This window comes from Notechis scutatus, chromosome 5 (assembly GCF_049901735.1).
Source record: "Notechis scutatus isolate UNSWTSFEM ecotype Mainland chromosome 5, rNotScu1.2, whole genome shotgun sequence".
In the NCBI taxonomy this organism is placed as follows: domain Eukaryota; kingdom Metazoa; phylum Chordata; class Lepidosauria; order Squamata; family Elapidae; genus Notechis; species Notechis scutatus.
Window position 1 is genome coordinate 32,991,083 of NC_142013.1, and position 17,756 is coordinate 33,008,838.

The 17,756-nt window shown below is 33.7% G+C and overlaps 1 long non-coding RNA gene across 1 annotated transcript in view; it reads right to left on the reverse strand.

Moving 5' to 3' along the window:
- The window catches only part of LOC148130438 (uncharacterized), a 55,216-nt gene that overhangs the window by 17,379 nt on the left and 20,081 nt on the right, over window positions 1–17,756 (reverse strand). The window contains exon 2 of the long non-coding RNA XR_015749969.1: window positions 6,449–6,598. This is a non-coding gene — a long non-coding RNA (uncharacterized LOC148130438). The remainder of the gene's footprint in view (window positions 1–6,448; window positions 6,599–17,756) is intronic.

Sequence of the window (17,756 nt, forward strand, 5' to 3'; positions counted from 1 at the left end):
TACAGTATTATGTATTATGATTTTAAAAAAAAACACTTTAAAACAATAAAACCAGTAAAACCACTAAAACAATTAAAACATCCAATTCAAGATAAATAAGAGAAAGATATTTGGCCTGCTAGCAATATAGCTAGGAAACAGGACCTTTTGCACATTTGGTGTCCCAGGCTCAGGAACATAGCCAGGTTTTCTAAAAAGCTACAGGATTTTCCAAAAAGCTACAGGGTAGGGGGTATTCTGATCTCAAAAGGGACAATGTTCCATAAACAGGGGCCACTGCAGAAAAAGTTCATCTTCTGGTCTCCACTAGCTGATATTATTTTGCTAATGGGATCTGCAGCATGCCTATTTTGCCTGACCGAGTTTATACGATGCAATGGAGTATGTATATGTGAAAGCATGTACTCATGTGCTTTAGGGTCAATCTTGACTCTTACTTGAAAAAATTTCTACAATTTTCTTGGTAACTTTTTCACAAACCGTTGAAAAAAGTACTGAGAAAAAGAAACTGGTCCAAAATGAGCTAGTTGGCTTCATGTCTAAGCCAAGATTAAAAGTCCTGGTCTCTCAGTTAATAACTTTAACCATGACACTATGGCTCTCATGCAGTGAGAAACACAGGATGGGAATTTAATATATCAAAAGCCAAGGTAATTTGTGAATAGAGTGTATGATTGCAAGTTATACAAAAATGGTAAAAACTACAGCAAGTAGATGGCTTTCTATACCTCTGCATAATATTTACTAAAAATTGAAAATGTAAGAAATGAAAATTCAAGTTACATCCAGTCTGTAATGAGGAATGAATGTTTGTAGAAAGAAGCATAAGAATGAGCTTTTGCCTCTTTGTTATATGATAGCAAAAATTGGGTATGTCAGGAAAGATACAAATTGTGGGTGAAGAGGCTAAACTGTACATCTCCAACAGAGTGAATGAAACCCGTGGTGAAATGATCTGTTATGAAACTGAAGAATAAAAATGCTGGTAGATATATATTTAGAAAGATAAATGGGAATAAGAGTATTATATTGAATGCAGTGGAAATAAGGTATTTAAGAAGTATGTTTGGTAAATAAAGAGATAAGGTCATGAATGGATGAATGCTGAATACATGTGGATGGAAAACAAAAGTGAGTTACCAATATGAAAGAAATACCTTAAGATGGTATGGTCATAGTGAATTTTAAAAAAATGAAGGAAGCGTGAATGTTCAACAGGAAGAGGAAGACAGTCAGGTTTGATTATATTAATGAGATCTTAAAAACAGAGAGATAAAGTGAGGGGGTCATATGAAGCATTGTTTGAACCCACAGGACATGAGGATAGTCAGTATGCAAGGACAGAAAGGTACAAAAAAAATAAAGTGAATAATATTGGTGCAAATTTCGGCAAGATATCCTTTTAGTTTTCATATGTCTTTAATTTCTTCTGGCTTATTTTTTCTTAATCATCCTGCACAGCCTGTATAACATTATCTCAAAAAAACAAATAGTGGTAATGGGTATTTATGTATATACTGTATGTACATATTTATATTTACAAAATAATTAAGTTCCCAATGCAATTTTGTTGTTATAAACTAACACATGTATTTGTTCAGTTTGATATAAGGCACAATTTACATTTTAATTTAATTTCCATTAGGCTGTGACAAACTGATTTTTAAAAAGTCTGCTTTTTTTTTAACCATTCTAGCAGTTTATTCCAATCTACTCATCTGTCAAGGTCAAATTGCATATTTATTTTTTATGGCAGAAACTGAGCCCTGTGTCTGTTTTGTTTTATTCTAAAGTGCATGGGCACTAATCCAGACTGGGACCATTGCCTGTATAATCTTTTCCAGCTTGGTCATGAAAGGGATAGAGGAAAGCTTAATTAACATCAACAGATTTCAGAATTTCTACAGTATGATGTTAACTAAAATAAACATTGTACATTTATGACATGTTCATTTTAGTATGAAGCATGAGGGAGTAGGAAGATATGACAAAATGGCACTGTAAACTATGTATTATTTCTTACAATTTTGCATAGTATTAATTGTACCCATAATGAGTCAATTCAACAAAAGATTTAGAACAGCAATAGGCAATTGGGTGTCGTAGCTACCGTTCTGGTCCCCAGAACATTGCATTACTAACAGTCACTAGCAGAAGAGCTGCTCTTTACAAGCAGAATTTGAGCAATGTTTCATTAAAATGGAATGACATTTACAAATCACATAACTCTCCAAAGCTTTTCTAGTAGTGCCATTATCCAATCATAATCCTGCATTCCATAACATATCCTTTGTAATCTTTGAATGCTAAATTAATCATTTAAAGGAGTAAAGAAATATGAGTAAAGAAATATCGCCAATCACTAAGAAAAAATGGTGTGTTGCAAAATACCCAGCAATCACGAAGGGGATTAGCCCTGAATAATTGTGCGGCTACAAGAGGTCCAGGACTGACATCCTATCCAATCCCCCAGCTCAATAGAACCTTATCTATCTGTTCCCAAGACAAGGCAAGCAATCTGGAGAGATTCTTGTATAAAAGGTAAAGTATAATAAAGAATTCTACATCTGTGGATCTAGTTACTTGTGTGTGACAGGTAAGAATTTACAAGAATTTACACTATAAAATATATATAGAATAAATTGGGAATCAAAATAAGATTTCTGTTACCAAAGCCTTCCAAAATGTAGTGAATTTGGGTATATGTATGACCATTCTGTGCCAGTCTATCTATTTTTAAGTATGTCTTAGTAGATGAATATAAGATAAGTAGTCTTTAAAAAAATCCATCTATATATTCTTGTCTTTTGACTAGGAAAGAATTTATTGTACACTTGTCTATTATTTGCTGTATAATCAGTTGGAACACAACAAATGGTCTATTCAACCATGTCAACAAATAATCAATCTCGTCTCTAAATATATTATTAATGTTTCTCTTTCTTCGACCCTTTTCTGTATTTTTTCTGTGTTTCTTTTAATGTATCACTGTGTTAATTATTATTGTTTGTTCATGTGATGTTTGATTGATTTTTAAAGGAAATGTGGAATACATAGTCTTTGATACATAGAATAAATAATTTTAAGAAGTCCCTATGAATGAGCAAGAGAAAATCCTAAAAACGGAGGTGAGATAAATATTTCTTTCTATCTATCCATCTGCCATCTCATCTAATGATTCTAAGTAGCTTATATAATAAATCATGAACACATCACAAATAAAGACATATCAGAGAAAGCAGCCCAAATACTTAAATGAACAGTAACTTTAGTCATGATAAACTCACCACTCTAACGGCTTTATGACAAGTACTGTCTCCATAGCCATTTTAAACTGTGTAAAGGAAAGCTTCTCTGCAGGCTTGGGAAGCAGTTTAGATTGAGGTCGATATACTTAAAAATGTCTTCCCGATTTGCTGCTCCTTACTATATCATATCTCTAATTCTACTATAGATAGAAGATATCTATAGTAGATATCTACTATATCTATCTCTAATTCTATAATATATGAGGTGGGCAGAGTCTACCTGAAACAGACTGTCTCGAATGTACCAAGACAGTGCCAAGGCAAGCCTGACCAGACAGGCAACCCTGACCAACCCTCAACCTCAAAAAATGGATGGAATCAATTACTAACCCAGCAATAAAGTTAATAGCTCAGGCAGGATAGTGCTGACCAGCATGAAGTTTGCTATACCAATATACCAGTTTATCCTTATGTCATTATATCCTTATTCTTCTTTGAAATGAAGAACTTGATCACTGTTCAAGAATCATTGTCATTGTTTCTCACCAGTCAGCTGATAGAGACAAAAGTTTCAGCTTATAAATGACTTGTAAGTCACTATATTTTATTGCATAAACTGCCTTGCTACTATGGTTAAACAAATAATCAGCATTACTTTAAAAGTTCATTTAATTAGCAAAAGTTGAGAAAAATTCCAACTTTCATAATATTCTATAACCTTGTATTTAAAAGAACAGAATTACAGATATATCATTATAAACCTGGTAATGAAGTCAGCAAATATTGTCTTTCTTAGAATTAGAATTAAGTTAAAATTTAATATAACATTGCAGCATTCTTTATTTAGATGAAAATAAATGTCCTCTTTTCTGAAACAAAAGGTTCTGAAATGGTAAATACAATTTTAAATAATTTTAAACATAGTCGGGGGGGGGGAATTATTTCAATAGAATAAATTTCCATTTTCTTATAGGTTCCTTTTGTGGAGCCATAACGTTTCATACACATGATAAATAATAAATTATCTAGTTTGTTTCCTAATTAGGAGAAGAACACCTGGTATCATTTCCATAATTAATTTTTAACTTTTCATTTTGCTTTTTAAATGCTAAATTTCATTCTTCTAATTTTGGAATTGAATCCTACTTACCAGCATTCTTGTTCATGTTGCTGGGAAAATATTTTTATGTTTCTCTTTTTTGACTAAGAAAGCACAGTCAAATAATTTTAGTTAGTTTTTGTATTGTAGTTAGGTATTACGATTGAACAAGATGTGATTATGGGATGTTAAAAAAAAATCTCTGCCCAAATTTCTCGTCTGATTTAAGGCTTCTGACTCAGCTTTCCATCTGTGGCACAGATGCTTAAAATTTCAGACTGCATTGAAAGCACTGCCAGCTAATCAACAAAAGCTTATTGGGCAAAGTAGTGGAGGGACCCTTAACACTAAATTTTTTACATACAGGAAAATTATGTTATTTAATTATTTAAATATACATACACATATCTTAAATTTATGTCTCTGGAAAGTTCACAGAAATTAAAAACAATATAAAAAACAAAAAACAATGTAAAACAGTAAAAATAAATATGTAATAGATATAGATATAATAGATACAAATCAGTATAAACTGTATAATAAACCATATAAAATATTATTTCCCATCTTTAGTTGAAATATACCAAAGCCAGCAACAATAACCATCATTGCCACTGCAAATAGCCCTGCCTGCAGTTTTATAGCACAGGAAGTTTTTCAACAGACAAAAATACTATTTATATTAAAATGTCTGAGAGAAGCTTTTCACAGACTACCTTTTATCAGCAATTTGTGTTCAATAACACAGATTCACTAAGTGAGAACATTTCACATATGTTGTGCTGGTAATATTCTGAAACTGTTAGCACCTCACATTAGACCTCCTTAAAATATACATATACAAGTTTTCCATTTATTAATTTGTTTTCTGACTCTTGTGATACTCTGGATGTTACAATGAAATGACTGAAGAAAAATAGTCCTGGTTATTTTCTCATATTATTTACAATGCTTCTACCCATACTATGAGTATTCAATGTAGTTTATAAAAACATTTGACATTAAAATAGCTGCAGGAAGTGAGTTTAATTTTACCATATTCAGTTTACTATTTCTTATCCAATGCACTGTTATTCCCCATAGCTTATCTTTATTGCTCAGGCAGTAAATAGCTTTTAATACACAGCTTTTTAAATTATATTTATTTTGGGCTAGCAAAAGAAAAAAAAACTATTTAATCATTACATACTTCTATTAGCATTTCTACCTGCCTCAGTCTCAGACTGAAAATATCCTAAAAATATTTGTAAATCTTTATGGCCTTTATAATGAGATGGGAAGAAGAGATAATTCTTTTCCAAGGTCTTTCCAGTCCTTTTCAGCACTTAGACCATTATGCAAGGACATGCTGAGGCTGAGAAAAAAAAAGAACTACAGTATCTATATAGCTAGTCCTTGACTTACAATCACAATTGAGCCCAAAATTTCAGGTTGCTAAGGGAGGTAGTTGTTAAGTGAATTTTGCCCATTTTATGTTCTTTCTTGCCAGTGAACCACTGCAGTTATTAAGTTAGTAATACAGTTGTTAAATGAATATGGCTTCCCCATTGACTTTGCTTGTCAGAAGGTTGTTGCAAAAGGGATCCCATAATCCCAGGACACTGCAACCATCATAAATATGAGTCAATTGCCAAGTGATCACATGACTATGGGGAAGCTCTAATGGTCATAAGTGTGAAAAATGGTCATAAGCATCTTTTTTCAGTGCTGCTGTAACTTTGAACAGTTACTAAATGAACTGTTGTAAGTCGAGGACTACTTCTAGCAAAGAACCATCATCGGATTGGAGAAGTCAGTATAAATATATTAAAGAAATTAATTTTTAGTCTGTTGGGTAAATACCCTGAGGGAGAAAAGTGGAAAAGCTTTAAATGGATCCCACCTCACTAATAAAAGAGGAATGGAAGACCAGATCTCAAGGTTTTGTAATGCCACTAATTCTTTGCATTAAACTTTTTATTAGAAAGTCCAAGTGTTTCTTCCTTGATCATACTCTATGCTTAAAGAGCTAGTTTGACAAATACAGAAAAGATCTTGGAATTATTAACTATTAAACAGGATACATCTGTGGTGTGATATAGCTGAAAAAAGACAAACATACCTTTACTCTGCATCAGTAGAACCATAATTATAGCATAGCAATTAATTGTTCTAGTCTGCTCTGTGTAACTTCTGAGTTTGAAAACTGATTTTCCCAAACAATCTGCAAAGAATAGACTTTTTAGTTCTGTTCAGATTCACTTTCTCAAATCTGCAATCATTAAGATGGAAATCATTAAGATTTCCGTCTCTCCTGGACAGAAATCCAATAACCTCTGGTTGAAGTATGACCTTTTAGACCTCTTACTTATATCATTAGTGAAAAACAGAATGTAGGTACAACAGGAACTTAAACATTAAGTGGGAATAGCCCAGGGCCATCAATCCATTTTTCCTGTAATAGACTGAATAAAAGTGCACCACATTTACAAAATTCTATACATATTAAAGCCAACTCTCCTATCTCCCTTGCAGATGCACTAATTCTACTAGGCATGGCATAGGGTTCCACGTAGCAGTTCTTCTATTGCTGTCTTTCAGGCTCCTTTCTTTTAAGCTGGACCTCTAATCAAATCAAACGTTTATTGTCAATGCACAACATGTGTACAATGAAATTGAAATCAGCTGCTCTCAACTTTTTTTTCCTTTTCTAGCTCCCATTTTCTTTTCCATTCAGAGTTTTATCAGTCTTTTTGGTTTTTTGCTGTCTTTATCCTTCTCTCATCATCCAACCTTGGATGATAAAAACGGGGGACCTTATCTCCCATTCCTATGCATTACACTACTTTAGCCCAGCCCAATAGGACTTCTGAGTCAAAATTCATAGAGTTCAATATACTATATAATTCCAGAACCAGATAAGTTCATATATGGATCAGCCTTTATATTCTATATGCAAAAGAGAACTCTGATTTCACTTAATAACTCATCACAAAGCAATTTAAGGAAACAAATTAACATGCCATTCTATTTTTTTAAAAAAATGGAGAAAGAACTACATATTTATACTAATATTTGAGAATGAGCTGTATTATAAGTTCCACAAATTAACTTGAAAAATTATCAATTAGACTTTTATACAAAAAGAATGAAATCTCTGCAACTGCACCAGAACATTTCATTTACATTTTCCTAGACATTAGGTTATCAGTCTTCCATCCAGATACCCAAAAAATGACTAAAATAAAATGATAGCCTTTTATAGATACCAATTAACATTTTATTCTGATGCAAGAGATGCTGTTGAAGCTAGAGGTTGGAAAATGTTTATGAATCATTCTTTTTGATGAGCTCAATGTTTAAGTTGAATTCTTATCAAGATATCATTGTCAACTTACAGAGGCTGACAATAGACAAATGTGATAGAATGTTAATAGCACTGTACCTATGGCAATAAATTCAAACTGTGATTTGGTTTACCATCATGAAAATTTTCTACTCAATTACATTATCTGTGAACCAAATGTTCACAAATATTCAATGTCCTTGTCTAGAGCTAAACTCTTGATAAACTAATTAAATTTTGTTTCTTTCAACCTAATGAGGAAGGAATAACACTGTATTTTGGATTAAAAAAAATTGGGAGCAACCTGGCATATTTCACAAAAGAACGATATGGTATGGAGAGTGTTCCCAAAATAATTCCTCATTACTTTACATGTAGGCAAAAATAGGGATCAGGACTGGTTGGAATCAGCACTTGTCGTTCTTAGGCAGTTGCCTGGTACCAATGTCTCTCTTATTTATGAGATTGTTCCCTACTTTGTTTCTGATCCTTTAATTAATTATCAACATAAGCATATTGCCAGCAAGCTATAACCCAGTCAGAGTTATGTATGGCCCAGAAGAATCCAATCTTCACTGATTGCCAGTGTGTTTCCAAATGTTATTCAAGAGTGATATCCCAGGACTGTCTCATCTCTGTGCATGGAAGCTGTAGGGGCCTGGATGGAGTTCAACCCAAGAAATATGGAGTATGTCTTTCCCTTCTGATCCTATTTGGGTTGGCATTGCCTCAGAAAGTATATAATTTAGGGGTCTTCTTGGACTCACAGCTCCTCCTGGATGAGCAGGTGGCAGCTGTGGATAATATTTGCACATCTTTAGCTTGGATACCAGTTGTTCCAATTCCTGGATTGGGAAGCACTGTCACTTGTTTCCTTGTCATCTCCTGTTTGGACTAGCGCAATGTGTATTACATGGGGTTGTCCTTGAGGAGAATTTGGAAGATTCAGATGGTACAGAATGTGGCTGCAGAGGTTGTAAATGGTATTGATTATTCAGCATGTTACACTACTGCTTTGATTATCAATGTGAATCCAGGTGCAAGTCAAGATGTTGGTGGTTTCCTTTGAAGTCTTTCATGGTTTGGGAGTGGGTTACCTAAAGGACAGTGTTGTTTCAATTATTTCATGGATAGATATACCCCAGATTACATGGAACAATGATTAGCCAAGGAATATTAGCTGGCGGGACCAGGAAGTATGCCTTTTCTATAGCATCTGCCCTCTGGAATATAGGATGGCCTGACCCTACTGGACTCTCAGAAGGCCTTAAAGAGCTGTGATTTTACCATTTTTTGTAAATATAATTAAATATTAACATTTCACGACTTCCTATGCTTGACAACTATAATAAACAGATTAATAATCCACAGCATTCAATCAAGTATAGAGGTACTACAAACATTTCTTCAAATAAAAGTTGTCTTTAAGCAGTGATAAATAGTTTCTTCTTCTGACTCTAAAGACAAGGAGGTTAATTTTAACAAGATGAATGTGGTTGACTGAGTTATGGACCATTTGTTTCCTATTGAAGAGAAAATAGTGCTGCTTAGAAATTTTCCTTAAAAAAAATACTTCTAAAGAAAAGTTTAAAAAGTAAAAATTGAATGAACAGATACTTTCTAGTGATTATCAACTTATAGAAATTTTTGCAACAAATACAATAGAAATTCTACTGAAAATAATCCATCATACTTTTCATTAACCATAACAGCTGCTTCTAGTTTCAATTATATCCACTTACAACCTTTCATTCATTTGAAGTTACAATAGCACTGAAAAAAGCGACTTAGGACCATTTTTCACACATGATCAATGCAGCATCCCCATGATCAAAATTCAGACATTTGGCATTTGGTTCATATTTATGACAGTTGCAGTGTCCCAGAGTCATGTGATAACCATTTGTGACCTTTTGACAAGCAAAATCAGTGGGCAAAACAATTCACTTAACAGTGTTACTGACTTAACAATTGTGATTCACTTAGCAACTGTGGCAGGAAAGTTATAAATGAGTCAAAAACTCACTTAACTGTCTCACTTAGCAACATAAATTTTGGGTTCAATTATGGTATTAGGTTGAGGACTATCTGTACTCTCTCACAAATACACAAATAAAACACATTGGGATGAGTAGGTAAAAGACATAATAAGAGTCAAGGAATACAAACTAAAACAGAGTCTTTGAAAGAAGCTTGTTTGAATTGTTTTGCAGAAAAATAGTTAAAATCCAATCCAGGGTTCTGAGAGCAAGGAAAGAAAAATAAGGAAAGGGGGAGGAAGAAGAAAGAATGAAGAGGGAAGGGAAAAGAAGAAAATGAAGGAAAGAAGAAAGGAAGGAGATTATAATGAGAGTGTGTGTGTGTGGGGGGGGTTCAGAGAAGTCCTATCTTAGCATTTGGCCAATAAAGGTGTCCCCAACACAAGTGGTGCCATGCCCACCCCTGCCCCTCCAAGGTCAAACACAACCCTGATGAGGCCCTCAATGAAATCGAGTTTGACACCCCTGCTCTAAGTTATGGAATCCACAATTATTAAACCAACCTTTAGCACAAAATATTGAAATTGGTCAGAGAGGCATATGGATATAACTAGTAGCAGTATTGGTCTACTATATTACCCAGTGCAGGAGATATGATGTACATCAGCAATTTGTACTGTGTGGTGTAGAAGATAAGATCTTAGGAGTGCCACTTTTGAAAGTGGCCAAAAGAAATAACCAGTTGACTAATGTTACATGATTCTTTAAATGTTTTATGTATCTGAAAATAAAAGCAAACTTATTTATTTTTTGTGATTTGTTTCTTCTGTAGGAGAAATTTATGTGTAATTTACTAGTTAATGTATAATCTATTTTCTTTAGAGAATAGGAATAGCTTTTGGAAGGTACCTTGCATTTAAACTTGTATTATATGCATATATAAAATCTCTGTTCCAGCAACCTTTGTTAGTTGGTGTATCCATAAGCACATGTAAATTCCTGTGTTCCATATATTTTTTTAAGTAAGAATAAAAATAAACAGGACTGTTCTTGCATGAAATAATGTCCTCAGGGGAGCTGTGAATGTGATAAATGTAGTAAACATTTATGTATTACTCTGATGAAAATATAATCAACAGCCTGCATATTTTGTAGCAAACTTTGTATGTGGCATTATAAAATAAGAGGATGCAACATGATTTCCAAACAACCTTTATTAGATTGTCTTGAAGGCAAAATAAACAGACAAGCTAAGAGAACAGGACAACTTCTTGCATTTAATTATCCCATCAGAAACTTGTATTTAATTCATAGCATGAAATATATCACTAGATATTTAGGTACAAAATATTAAAACTAGAAGTTTGGGCACAATAAAAATGTTTTTTAGTCTGGAGAAAGTTATTTATATTATTGATCAATTTGACATCTATACCATGAAAAATCCCAGAAAAAGTATGCTATGGGTTTGCAATGATTTAGAGAGAAAAAATGATTAAAAACCAGTTCATTAAAATAAGTTGTAGTTGACATTCTTTTTTACAAAATAATTAGTACAACAGACCAAGTGAATTCTGCTGATATATTGTTACTACACTTTGGTAAGTCATTTGACAAAGCTAATTATAGCCTGTTTTTGATTAAATGGAACAATTTGGGATGGATGGTCCCATTACTATTTTAATTCATAGCTGATTTACGAATTATACCCAATGTATGGCCATTAATAGGTTCATGAAAACACGGAGCAAGGTAGATAGTGTGATACTCAGAATTCTGTCCTGGGCCCATGGCTCATTATCATATTTGTAAATTAATTAGATGAGGCAATAGAAGAAATACTAATCAAATTTCAAATGACATAAAGCTAATGGGAGGAGAGGATTGTTAATATGTTGAAAAATATCTGAACATTTGATAGGATCTTGAAAGACTTGAATACTGGATCTTATATAATAAAGTGCCCTTAAATGGTAATAAATGTAGTAGGAAAGTTGTTTAGTTAGGAAAGCAGATGCACAAATGCAAGATAGAGGTATCTACTCATCAACTTGGTTCTGTCCAGTTTTGGACATCACTATTTAAAAAGGATACTGAAGAACTGAAAAGAGTATAGATTGAATGGTGAAGCTCATGGAGTTTATGGTGAAATGGTGAAACTCATGGAGACTAAATCCTTTGAAAAACAGTTTAAAAAACTGGGTATATTTAGCTAAAGGGAGCCATGATAACAGACTTTCAATACTTACAGAGCTGTCATAGGCATTTATTCTCTATAGGGTACATGTAGGACACAAACCAGTATGTTGAAATTTTACTGAGAAAGAATTTCCTGAATCCTAGAAATAAGGATATTTCATCACTGGATGTCCATGACTGGAATAGTCATTTGGCTGGCATGGTCCCATCAGCCTGATATTTTGGACAACAGCCTTCTCTGCTGTTGTTCCCGCCTTCTGGAACATCTTGCCCCCTGATGTCCCAACGCTCCTGTCTTTTTGTAAGGGCCTAAAGACATGGCTCTGCCAGTCGAGTTGTGGCTCAGTGGGAGAACAGAGCAATGGAGGTAGTTGATTGAGTAATAACAGACATCACCTCCACCCATTCTGCCCCTATCCTCCTCATATGTCCTTGGTTTTAATGTCTGATTTAAACTTTTCATATTTTAACTGTATATGTACCTGTAAGTTGCCCAGAGTTACCCCATTGTAAAATGGGCAGCCAATAAATTTTATAAATATATTATAAATAAATAATGATCTGAGGATTTCTGCCTGGGCAGGGTCCTATGCCTGCATGGTTTCATAATCTGAATCCTTCCATTAGTTTATTTTAAAAATAAGCATTTAGGATGCAAGAAAGAATGATCTTTCAGCACATATTTGTGAAGTGTTTAATTGAACACGACTATTTATTTTCACCACTTTTAATCTTATTAGAAGTTAAATAGGTAGATGAACAAATTAGGTAGAAACCTTTACAAATCGTAGTTAAAAAGTAGCAGTTGCATTATCTGACAAATCTGAAGAACCTGTCTAGCTCTTCATCTGGGCTAGAGTTGTGTCTGTCCTTGATTATGAGCCGTGATGGTGCAGTGGTTAGAATACAGTACTGCAGACTATTTCTGCTGACTGCTGGCTGTCTGCAGTTCGATTTTCACCAGCCCAAAGTTGACTCAGCCTTCCATCTTTCTGAGGCCCGTAAAATGAGAACCCAGATTGTTGGGGTCAGTATGCTGACTCTGTAAACCACTTAGAGAGGGCTGTAAAGCACTGGGAAGCAGTATATAAGTTTAAGTGCTATTAATAACACTCAGCCATCAAAAGTTCATGTCTCTAAACATATACCCTTTTTCTAGAAGCTTTATTTCTATAGTTCTGGCAAATAAGTCATGATAATCTTCTTTATTTTCTTGGTGTCAAGTCCTTATAATAATTATATATACTTTCCCCCATACTTTGTATACAAACATTTATAATAGGAGGAAAATGCTACCTGAAATTACAAGTATACCTGAATAAGATAGTTTGTTTTATAACCCTACTTTTCCCACTACTATAGAATCCATATGTATTACTTTAGTTATCACACCTGCTTTGATAGTTTGCCATCTCGATACAAGTTGTAATGGACATGAATACAGGACTTGATAAAAAATTTACATAAAGTGTCATTATTGAAACAGAAAATAACTGCAACAATCCATGGATATTCATCCAACCAAAGTAGCATGCAAATAGGAAAAATAGAATTCATTCTGTGCTGTAAAACTACCTTGACTTGTTATTTAATAATCTGGGCTATGCATGTCTGTAATATGTATGTATGTTAGTGCCAATATGACACTGCACTATTCTGATCTAATGCTCTCAGGTGTCTCAAAAATTATGTCCCTATTAAATATATTGAAAATTGTTGTTCTGTACATTTTAGGTATATAATCCAAACTGCTGACACATTGAGGCATTCCTGCTTTAAAAGAATGCATTATCTTTCAGTTACAAATAAGTAATATCCCCAGAGTAATTATACTGTTAGGCCTAATAATTAGGTCAGATTCTTTAGAGGTTTTGCACTTGCCTTACTCTGAATTACATAAGGTAATAATCTTTTTGTTGTTTCTTAAATAAATCACAGGGTCCAGGAAATGATGAGTGCTACTATGGCAGGGGTGTCAAACTTGTGGCATCACGGCAGCATCACATGACATATTGGGACTTTTTTCTCTTTTGCTAAACTGGGTGGGGGCAGGGCCAGCACGTGATGTATCCAGCCTGCAGGCTGTAAGTTTGACACTTCTGCACTATGGCAAACAAAGCCACTCTTGCTTCATTCAAAGAATTCAGTTCTTGACCTCTTGTTTAATCTATCATTGCTGCCTATGACTGTCAGCCCTGTCTAACTTCTTGTTAGATGTTGTAATGACGAGGCAGTCGAGTTGTTTGATCATAAACAACTGAATCATGATGATCTTTATTGGAGTATAGACTTGCATTTATATACATTTTTAGTTATCCTCCATCATTGGTTAACTTTGGTTACTGCTTAACTTTTGTTACTGTTTAGTACAGTAATCCATACAATTAATTATCTCTAGTTAAAATCAAAAAGAAGAAGAAGAAGAAGAAGTTAAAATCTAACATATGTTTACTTCGCCTCTCTAATCCTCCTTTATCCACAGATTAATGACTTTGTTTGCCTGAGTTGTATTTTCTTGGAAACATTCTTTATCTGAGGTTTGCCATCCAAGATTGGAACATTCCTTCAATTACAACTCTACAGTTAGACAAGTTTGCAGTCAGTATCTAATCAAGAGATATCTATAACTTCATACCCTAAAAGCCCTTGAATGCTACAGTGATAAGGTTGCTATTGTTACCAGACTTGCTAAAACATTAGGACAAAGTTTTTCTTCTCTTTTCTGTATCTTTTTAATATCTTCTTCTGCATGCATTTGGAATGGGAATCATAGCTCTGCTCCACATTAGCTTAGGTTGCCTAAGAAATCTGTACCAGTTTATGTTGAAGTAAAAGAAAATGAAATAAAAGAGAAAAAAAACTAGGGACATTGTATATATTTTAAAAAGCATGTATTTGCAGGTCTATTCAGAAAATATGTATACGGTAATATAATCTCATCTGCTGTGACTGTTCAATGCAGCCAGTCAGACATATCAGTACTTCAACATCATGGTGCAAGATAGAATGCCAATAAATTCTGACTGTTTGCTCAGCTATTGAGAAGTAAAAAAGGTCTGGAAAACACACCTTATTCCCCTTTTCTGTGGCAGCTTTTTGACAATAACATTGATTAATTAATTAACATTGATTCTTCTGCAAAAAGCTCAGCTTGCAAAAATCACTTCAAAATCCAACATGCTATTTGACTAGCTCAAATGACAAGATGCCTTCAACTCCTTGGGGCAATATCTCCTAGTTATATTTCTGGAAGAGAGATTCTGGAAGAAAAATATTAAAAAAGAGTTAGTAGGCAGGGAAATCTCAATTCACTTGATGTATGTTGATGACGACTCAATCACTCAGGTCAAAAATGTCTCAAGTTTGAATCATGGCAACTGGTCCACTTGCCATGATTCAGCCTTGAGACAATTCACTTGATGTCAACCAACAAAGTGGAAGCATGGACTGAATGGAAGAAACTGCTCAAACAATCTGTTGATGGCCTGTAGGAGAGCATTTGCGAAACTGACCCAGGTAGCCCTGAGTGTCTGTTGCACCCTTTCTGGTTGTTCCCAGAAACCATGAGACTGTGAGTTCTGGTGCTGTATGAAAGCTGGTTGGATGACTTTGGGGCAATAACATTCAGCCCAACCCATCTCACCTAGTTGTTGTTTTGGGAAAATAGGAGAGTGAAGTACCATGTATATTCTCTGCCTTAAATTACTTATAAAGTAATAACAGTGGGACTTTAAAAAAAATCTGAAAAAAATGATAGTAATGTTGAATCTATTTCTGATAATATTGTGTTATATCTGTAACAGGCTTACAGCCTTTAAAGAGAGTTTTTCAGAAAATATTACAAAGTCCTAAAAAGATCACGTGAAAAATTCAAAATAACACCACCTTAGTTTAATTTGTACAAAATGGCACAGAAATAAAAATCCATAGCGTCAAGCTTTTGTTATTGCAGCATGCTACAATGAAGAATCTCTGAATCCCTGCTTCTTGGTCTTGCCTGAAGATGAAGGAAGCAGAAGAGAGAAATTATGTTGGTCCTCCATTTCCTTAGGAGAACATGCATAACTATCATAGAGAAAGCTATAAGAGTGATTACATCCTTTATAACTTTAAATAAGGAATAGCAACAGAGTATAGAAATAAAAGTTTCAAAGATACCTCTTGAAGCAACACTGGCACTTCTTTATAACTTTTTACTGATTGATTAGATATTCATAAATCATGTCAATTTATCCACTTTTCTTATAGCCTATCAAAATGGCAGCATTGGAAGGATGAGACATAAAAGGGTGGGAAAGCAATAAATAATTTAATTATTTTCTGTGCCAAAAGTAAACCTTACAGCTTACCTTTGCTTGCTATGACTGAAAAGGAGGGAAAAGCCACAAGAACTATCTTGTTTGTCCTGTGTAGAATCCATAATGACATGTGCTCATGTTGTATGTTCATACAATTGCTCATGTTGTATGTTCATACAATTCATGTTGTATGTTTATCCTTGATGCATGAAAATGGATGCATAAAATGAGTTACAAATTAAAATAATAGTTGTTTTTGCTTGGGATATATTGTTGCTTAAAAAACATTTTTTCATTTTAGAAAAAATCTAAGCATTTTTGGGTTTCATCAACAAATGGAAATTTTCCATCAGTTTGGTGCTTTTGCAAATGTGTTTTTTGATTGCTGAAATAGGCCTGTCACTGTGGCTTTGCCTTAGTGATTTTTTATTATAGGATTTGACAAAAGAATATTAATGCTTTTTAGTGGTTATGCATGGGCCGCTGAATAAATACATAGTGATGGGAATCAGGGTGAGGTGGGAAGATTCAAGTAATGGCTGGCACGTTGTATTCATAAAACAAGAACAGGCATTTTGGGAAGAGTGGCACAGGGAGAAATGCAGGTGATAATTTCTAGTTAGAGATGAAAGTAGGCATACAGTCTGGAATTTACTTAAGATGCTTTTGGAGATCATTTCTGAAATTACATTCATTTAATTCCAGTAATGCTCATTTTGAATTGCAAAGATGCCATATGATTATTTTCCAGCTCTCCTAAAATCTCATTTTCAAAGTGTGGGGAAAGAACAATGATTATAGTTAAAAGAAATTTGCAAAAATATGTTCAGTTTTTTAAAACATGTCTATAAGAAACCATTTTCCGTGCACTGAGTATCAAAGATCTTCATTTGCATTAAATTCAGGACAGATTAATCATTTAATGTAAGAAGAAAAAGTGAACACCAATTAAAAATATTCAAATAATGTTTATTCTTCTGCTGATGGCAAGCAGCTGAGGGTGTCCACAGAAAGAGGGTTTTAAAAAAAGTCAAGTTGGTGACCATAACCAAACAATGACATATAAAGAATGGTTAAGTCTTCAATTATATAAAAAAGAATCTCTCCAATGTTTCTCCAATTGCATGGTTACAACCACTATCTTGGCTTTGTTTTACTCCCAAGAATTCCCTCATGGCAAATCATATTGTTCCCAGTTGTCAAACAGAATTTTTTCAATAAATTTTAGAATGTCACTGTCATTTTCTGAAAAATGGCAGTACTGCAACTTAGAAACAGAGCTTATCGCTTTGCACAAAGAAAAATTCTAAAATAACTTTATGGCTAAGTGATATTTGTTCCCAGATATTTTGGACAACAGAAAGAACTTTATTTTTATATATTTGACTAATAAAAATACAATCAATAAAATAAATAAAATAAAAATAGAACTATCAATTAAGACAAGAACTATTAGCATTTGTGGACAAAGCTTATACAAAATATAGCAAAATTTTTTTTGCTACTGTTAGATAAGTATATTTATCTTAATAATTAATCAAGATAAAAGCTATTTGAGTGCTCCAAAATTTTCAATAAAAGAGCAGAAATCAACTAGTGGCAAATATC